Source organism: Aplysia californica, unplaced genomic scaffold, assembly GCF_000002075.1.
Source record: "Aplysia californica isolate F4 #8 unplaced genomic scaffold, AplCal3.0 scaffold01376, whole genome shotgun sequence".
Classification (NCBI taxonomy): Eukaryota; Metazoa; Mollusca; class Gastropoda; order Aplysiida; family Aplysiidae; genus Aplysia; species Aplysia californica.
The window spans coordinates 67,760-75,173 of NW_004798646.1; the positions used below are offsets into that span (position 1 = coordinate 67,760).

The 7,414-nt window shown below is 40.4% G+C and overlaps 1 protein-coding gene across 3 annotated transcripts in view; it reads right to left on the reverse strand.

Moving 5' to 3' along the window:
• The window catches only part of LOC101846183 (vasculin), a 33,404-nt gene extending 26,328 nt beyond the window's left edge, over positions 1–7,076 (reverse strand). Inside the window, exon 1 of one of the 3 annotated variants that reach the window (XM_005112718.3) lies at positions 6,691–7,076. The gene's annotated coding sequence lies outside the window, so the exon portion shown is untranslated. The remainder of the gene's footprint in view (positions 1–6,690) is intronic. The other 2 variants (XM_005112719.3, XM_005112717.3) reach the window with 2 other exon arrangements.
• Between the last annotated feature and the right edge of the window lie 338 nt (positions 7,077–7,414).

Sequence of the window (7,414 nt, forward strand, 5' to 3'; positions counted from 1 at the left end):
GTTTGTTATATCCCAACTGTAACTCGGTAAACGTCCTTCGTTTGCCTTCCTCGCTTGGTTAAATACTACAGTCAGCGTACAAATCAGATGTGCGCACATTTTCAACAGCTTGATTGTCAACTGTCTCATTCGGAACAAAAGTTTGATCTCCATATTATCTCTTTATTGTATTCTCTTCAGAAGCGAGTTTTACTTTTATTTTCGCTATATGCAAAAATTTCCCTGCACGACCAAAGGGATCAACAATGTTACAATGTCAATAATACGATCAGATCATTGCAAAGTCAAACTTTCTCGTAAGAAATGTAACAATCTGACAAGACTGTCACAAACGCTTTCGGGAGAGGTAATGCGACGCTTTGTATTTAATAAAGGATTCAGTTGATCGGAAACCATACCACAAAGTAGAGATTGACAAGGACAGTTTGAATCTGCAAGACATTATTATACTCGATCGTAAAGTCCATCAAGTCATAAAAAATCGTAAAGCAAGACTAAGTGTCGCCACAATACGTCCACTTTTTAAGTTGGACAAAGAAATTTACTCTCATAAGGCAGTGTCATTAATTGCTTGGTAATTCTATAGTGATGTCCACCAGTGACACGTGCTAGACAAATTGCGGCACTATTACCATCGTTGGGATTTGGGATGTCAAATGACTGAACAGCAAACTGGCATGACGTTAGTCTGTGAACATCTGGCGGACACTAATATGCAGTGCAAATAAATTTCTCCCTTAATATTTTTTTGAGCCTCCCATTCCCACCCCTTTCCCCCTGTTCCCATCCGTTTTCCCCTCTCTCCCGCCTGCTCTTCTCAATTCACACAATCAGCATAGGCCTAATACATATACCTGAAGACAGAAAGACGCACTAAGTGATACATTCTTATAAACTTGGTCGACGGTTTTCCGGGGGAGGGGGTGATGCTGTGTTTGTTTGAAAAAACCCTAATATGTTTGTACTGACGCAACAGTGATCAGTTGTCATTCGTCGCCCATGCCAAATTTGCCCAACGGCAGAGACCAGGGGACAATGCCGAACAAGCAATGATCCTTGACCGATCGACCATTCGTCGTTCTCCCTTACACTGAGCTCTGGCTCGGAGCTCGCCAGTGTACGGGAAAACGACGAACTCTCAATTACGCAACAACGGATTAGGATAAGACAAAATTTTTACACCATCAGATGCAGAATTAAATACTCTATGAAATATATAAAAATACAAAAATCGATAATTTTTTACCATTCGTCGTTTTCCCTTACGACGGCAGATATACAATCATGTTCACGCAAGCCCATTTGTATAGTGTTTACTGCCAGTAAATCATATTTTGTTGTGTGGTAGATGTGTTAGATCCTGATCTAATTTTCTCTTCGAGCTAAAACCCGAATAAGACACTTTCAATTGAAATGGGGGTAAACATAAAAGAAGGTGCCTCAAAAATAATCACAAGGTTTTAGCAGTAACTTCCTTTTTTAATTGGTATCAAAATAATCACAAGGTTTTAGCAGTAACTTCCTTTTTTAATTGGTATCAAAACAACTTGTCAGTCCCGTAAATCCTAATGGGCCATAGGCACAGTGCTATACGGTTCAGACCCGTAAATTCTACCGACACGGAAGCGAAGATGTTAATAGTTTTTGAAATATTTGATGGTTTTTAATCGAACTTTATCACACACTGGGCCTAATTGCACAGTAATTTCCGGGCTTCAAACCAATTGGGGCCGTTTCAGGGGGGCATAACCTCTGAAGAAAAAAAAGGAAGTGATTATTTACACCGGGTGTGCGAATAAGAATTAATGTTATTCAAACCGGGTGTGCAAATAAGAAATAATTCTATTCGCACAGGGTTGAGCCTTCGTTGATTTTGAACCTCGTTTGTCGCACTCGGGCATCCCACCTTTTGGCAAAGGCTTTTAATGAACAACTGTACACTATATCAGATGGCATACTTGTTTCAGTTTTGGGAGTGTATACAGACCCGGTAGGGTCACAAAGTATACAGACCCGGTAGGGGAAATCTTGTGTGATTTCGGAAAGTTTCAACGCCCCCTTCGTTCAAGGTAGACCTAGGTTCTTCTAGATCTCTATGGCCTAAGTCTAGATCTAGACAAGACAGACATAAATCATTAATCTAGTTTCAAGGCCTAAATCTAAATGAAGATTGCAGATGTCTTTTCAAAGAACGATCGTTTTTCCTCCGTTTTGGAGTTGGAGAAATCACAATTTGAAGAAAAGAACAATGCCATATATTTCAATCGAACAGTCACCCTCTCTATTTTTCTGTCTCGCTCCTCTCTTTTCCTCTCTCTCTCTTTTCCTCTCTGCCTCTCTCCCCTCTTTTCCTCTCTGCCTCTCTCTCTCTCACACACACACAGTACCGGGTCTGGGCGCTGAAACTTTACGAAATCACAAAAGATTTCCCCGACTGTGTCTGCATACTTCGTGATTTGTTCCCAGTATACACTTCGCTCAGTTTTAGCAACAAGATATAATTACGGGAACAATTTGTTGGTCAGTCGAGAAGAGGACAACAACAAAAAAACAAGAAAAACAAAACAAAAAACATCCAGGACCGGGATCGAACCCACGCTAAAAAAATAATGGTTTGACTTCAAGCGCAGACGAACTGTCACTTCGGCCATCAGAACTTCCAATAACGATGAGCAGATTAAGCTTGATATTTTACACACGGCATTTTATTTAGCACTGGCGCTAATCGCAACGCGGCGTTTTATTTAGCACTGGCGCTAATCGCAACGCGGTGTTGCAAATATACACTTCCAAAAAAACCTTGATCTAGATTTTTTAGATTCTATAGATAAGATCTAAAATCTAGATTCTATATTAGATCTACTGAACTAGATTCCAGATTCAGATCTAGATCTAGTCTAGATCTAGATTCTATGCCATGATGGGGTTTGGCTAGATTCGAGGATGCCCACCAGTCAAGTGTGCAGACAATACACTGATCTGAAGTGATTTTTAGAACGAAGTGACTATTCCCAGTGACACTGGGGAAAGGCACAGAAACTATTCCCAGTGACAACGGAACTCTTTTGGCTTTGCATAAAAAAATCAGAAGTCTTTGCCTTGCACTGTAAATTCTCTTCTCTCACTTCAGTTCAGTACTTTTGTTCTCTTCTCTTACTTAGGGCCAGAGTTACCCCCTTTTAGTGCCTATAGTGCACATCTATCCTAAGAGTTTAAGACTTGACCGTAGAATAGATCTAGATCTAGAAGAAAGAAGAATCGGAAAGGATTACTATCTGTCCTGTACCGTGGTCATGGGTGCCAGTGAAAATTTTTTCCAGCCCTGAAAACCCATATCCAAAATTTTCCCAACCCTGAAATTTAAAAAAAAATGAAAACTCTTCCTTCCTTGTCGTCTGTATGTTGCTTGTTGAACCATTTAGTCGCCTTTTATGATGCATGCTAGGATCCAGCAGTGGATACCATTCTTACTCCTTATCCATAAGGAGGCAGAGTCCAAGCTCACACTTTCTTAAAGAAGGCAGTTATGTTGGTGGTCTTAGGTTTTTTTTTTTTTTGTTTTTTTAAAGGGTCTTGGAGATTGCCTGACTAAGGCAAAAGAATGCACCCCGGGTTGTTTGACTTTCCTAAACCACACAGAAACTTTGACATCGTCGAAAATTTCATCAAACCATTGCCAACGCCACTTATGTTTTACACCTTTCTCCAATTCCTCCGTAGAAGCAGGTCTATCTAGAAACTTCATCTTCAAAAATCAAACAGAGCTTGCACAGATCTAGAAATCTATTTGAATTCATTGAGGTTGACGGTAGCAGACCTGCCACTCTATGAAATCTAAAAATCTGGATTTTCAAGTAAAAAAAATCAGGACCTGGTGAAACAAAATGGGATCAACGGCAAATCAGTCATAAGGGGTACTGGGGAAAGGGGGGGGGGTTCCTGGTTGCCTTATGAGGCAAGTATGCAGGAGAAAACTTTTGCAGGAATAAGTTCACGCTTGGGCCTCTGAATAGAAGGAAAACTGAAAGACAGCATTACTCGAGTCAAAGTTGGATAGACTGGGGGAGCGCAGATTGTAGTAAAGCTGAAACTCTCGTAGTCTTGAAAATAGCTGACACATAACTCTCATCCATGCAAAAAGCCCGCGTTTTCATACAGTAACAACGTTTGACTTCGATCGCATATATATACACTCAAGGCAACCCCCCCCCTCCCCCCCCCCCAAAAAAAAGAAAAGATCGCGCCAGGGTTGTTCATTTTTTTCTTATTCCTTCACTTTGTCCTCAATTAATTAATACATGTATCACGGCACACACTTCAAGCCCAAGTGTCAAAACAATACCCCCACCCCCCTCCCCCCGGTCGTCCACACTGGTTAGGTCCCGAAAAACACCTCGACCAAAGCGACCGGTGTGAATGAACTTTGTAGACCCCGACAGCCAGCGGTCCCCAACACACGCGCTACTCACACGTATGAAGTCATGTTACGTGAAGAGAATGAGCGTTTGAAAGTTCCACTGAGGTCTTGTTGATGACGGGCCCGACTAACCAGAACTCAGGCGAAGCTTGCTTTTAAAGCAATTGCAGAACAACGAATAGATTATTCTTAGGCCTATGTCATAATTGTTACAGTAATCAGGACAACATCGGAGAATTCTGGGTTATAAAAGCGAAAGTACATCTTGAGCGTATCCATGTCGGAATTCAAAATCGATACTATGTCGGTTTTAGTTGAAATAGCATGCGTGAGTCATCTACTAGATTCGGCATAGATGCTTTAGAAAGTAGCGTTCCAAGTTCCTGCAGATAAAAAATCCAATTGGTGCTTCCAAGCAAAAGAGATTTCAGAACATTTTATATTTTTTTCTAAGAATCAGCCGCAACAGATGCAACGACAAAAAATCAGGATACTGGCGAAATCGGGAAAATCGGGATGCTTGAGATTTGGGGAAAAAATCGGGATATCCCGATCGGGATGAGTGGCAGGTCTGCGGTAGGCTAGCTTACGACACGACCACTCACTGACTTAGCTTACGTCTCACTGACACTGATCCCGGTTTTCACGCGAACAGATCTAACTTGAAAAAAAACGAAGGGATACCAAAAATCCGATTTCCAATATTTGGAAATCGTTCACCCCTTATTTGAGCCATGTAATTTATTTATCCTTTCGATCCCGTCACCGGCGTTTCCGATGATCAGACAGATGAAACGAACTATCGCATCCGGAACTTGCAGGCATATATCACTATACCAGTTTTTAAAAGTCCATTACGCTTGGCCGGACTCGATCGTTAGGAGCCAAATTTTTTTCGGCGATTAATTAATTTTTTTGCGGTATTTCTTTTTCCTTTTTAAAGACCCGATGCAACCCGGAAAGTGAAGCTGTGAAATTTTGTCAGCCCGGATTTCCGGGCTGAGCCCGGAAGTCTGGCACCCATGACCGTGGTCTCCAAAATTCGTATGTAGATCTAGATCTACACTGACTACACATACATAAATAAATTACGACAGAATAACAAGCAAGCATAGAAATAGAATGATAATCTAAGTGGCTAGCCGTACTTAGATCTAGGTTTGGCCCTATCGACTCAAGCCTGTTTAGTACACAGGTCTCAATAGATCTAGATCTAGTAATTATTCAGGTTCAAATACATGCAAGTCAGTAAGGCACCTTTCGGTTTTGTCTGAAATACAAATACTTTAGGCTAAAGTTAGGCATTGCAAACTAAAAATTTCAACTAGATCTAGAATCTAGATCTAGATCTAGATCTAGATCTAGCTAGAATCTAGATAGATCTACTCTACATTATATACATATAATATAGTCTAGAATCTAGATCTAGATCTAGATCTAGATCTAGATCTAGTATTTATTTAGTAAACCATCACCATCATGTCCATGTAAATTAGTGTGGGAACAATAGATCTAGATTCTTCTAGATCTAGATCTAGATCTAGATCTAGATCTAGAACCTAGATCTAATGATTAGGCCTAATGGGCCTGTCTGTTCTCAGTCTCAGTGTCACTGGGAATAGTTTCTGGGCCTATTCCCAGTGACACTGACACTGGGGAATTCTTTTCAGAATCCAATCTAGAATCTAGAATCTATATCTAGATTTCTAGATCTAGATCTAGAATCTAGATCTAGATATAGATCTATATCTAGATATAGATCTAGAATTGATAGATCTCTAGATTACATCTAACTTCAGAACAGCAACAGGCTGTTTACCGGTACTCAATTATATAGATCTATCTAGATCTAGATTCTAGATCTAGATATCTAGAGTCTAGAGCACAATCACATTGGCGACAAATCACAAAGGCCAAGGCCAGTGGCCAGGAGTTTGTTGTTCTCTGTTCTCAGTTGAACTTGTGACTATAGTGTGAGGTATAGTGTGACTTGTAGCTGTGATTGCAAAACATCATGAGCTGTAACAGTTGTAGAAGTTGCTGTATAGGCTATCTAGCTCTACATGTAGTTAAGTAGAGACTGATAGTGAGTGTCCAACCAAAGATACACACAAACCTGGCGTTCTCTTTTGTTGGCTGGAACACAAGACAGACACTGACACACACACATACATACACACACATAAAACAAAACAACAATCACTTGTAAATGCTCAAAACCCCTTGCAGGCATTTCAACATGGGTGAATAATGCATGCAATCAGTGTGCTTACCTAAAAATCACTTTAATTCCACTTCTTTTGGAAATTCACACCTAACGTTGTAAACTACAAGTTGCAATCGTACAAACAACAACGCTACTCTCGCTACAGAAAACACTGTTATGGGAAGATGGCGCCGAACTTTTCCCAGCATTCTTCAAATAATACTCTCTGTACCATGCGATAAAACGCTACTTTATCAAACCAAATAAGCCTCTTTATAGTGTATTTTTTCATATTTTATTCAGCATACACTTTTAATCCCAAAATCAAGATCTATTCTGCATCACAAAGGGAATTTTATATTTGTAAAAAGATACCGCAAATTTTACTTTCGCGTTATTTTTGTAAAGCCGTCCTTCGCCCTCCGGCATTGGAACTCTTCTGTTTTCTGTTTTCGCCGCGTTGACTTGCTTGCTGTGCACGCTTCTTGCAGGTTTTACCAAACCCTCTCTGGTTTTACTCTTACTATTATTAGAAGAGTACCCCCATTAACCAGCTCACAGCATTTATTTAATTTAGTGCTGTCTTTCCGTCTTTTCTCACAAATACTGAGCGAAGAAAAGATGAGAACCCTCCAAATTATTTAGACCTAGGGAGATTAATTTGTCAAAATACATGCAGATTGGGGAAAAAGCAAGTTTTCTGTTTGTTTAGCTTAACCGTAATTGCACGCGTGCATGCAAAGTGCCAAGAGTCCCCTTCAACCCCAGAAAGCCAAGACTCTGTTATACCC